Here is a 579-nt window from a genome sequence, read left to right on the forward strand (position 1 = left end):
ACTTCTCAGCCTCATCCCCCAGGCTGTGCATCCCCGGCCAAAAGGGAAGCCATCACCTGGGCGTGGTTTTCCAGGTCACTGAACTTGCCCACCTGGCTTTTACTTTCTATAATGTCCCCTGCCTCTATTCAACAGCTGGACCACCTGCGCCCTGCGCTCCACAGTTCTCAGCCCTAACAAAAATTCCCTAAGCCGGATGCCACCCAGAAACAAAGCTGCCAACCCACCAAGGGCCACTCATTCCTTGGCAGTGAGCAGTGATGTTGATGGTTCCAGGTTAGAAGCCTCGATCTCTGTGCCCCGGATATCACACATCTTAGATTCTAGTGCAGCCCCAGCGCCAAGAGGGGCACTCGTGATGGAGACCGAATTTCATGAAGGCTCAGACGAGATTTCATAAAATGAGACTCTTGGCAGATCTACCATTGCGGATTGAGCCAAGCATAATCACGATACGCCACAGTCGACTTCCAGGAAGGCACACCCAGGGGTTTTGGAGCACAGACGAGAGAGCTGTCAAACGGACAGAGAGGGGAGAGCAAGCCTGGGGAGACTTCCGAGAAGAGGTGCTTCCTGGCC

This window comes from Pteropus vampyrus, unplaced genomic scaffold, assembly GCF_000151845.1.
Source record: "Pteropus vampyrus isolate Shadow unplaced genomic scaffold, Pvam_2.0 Scaffold105, whole genome shotgun sequence".
Classification (NCBI taxonomy): domain Eukaryota; kingdom Metazoa; phylum Chordata; class Mammalia; order Chiroptera; family Pteropodidae; genus Pteropus; species Pteropus vampyrus.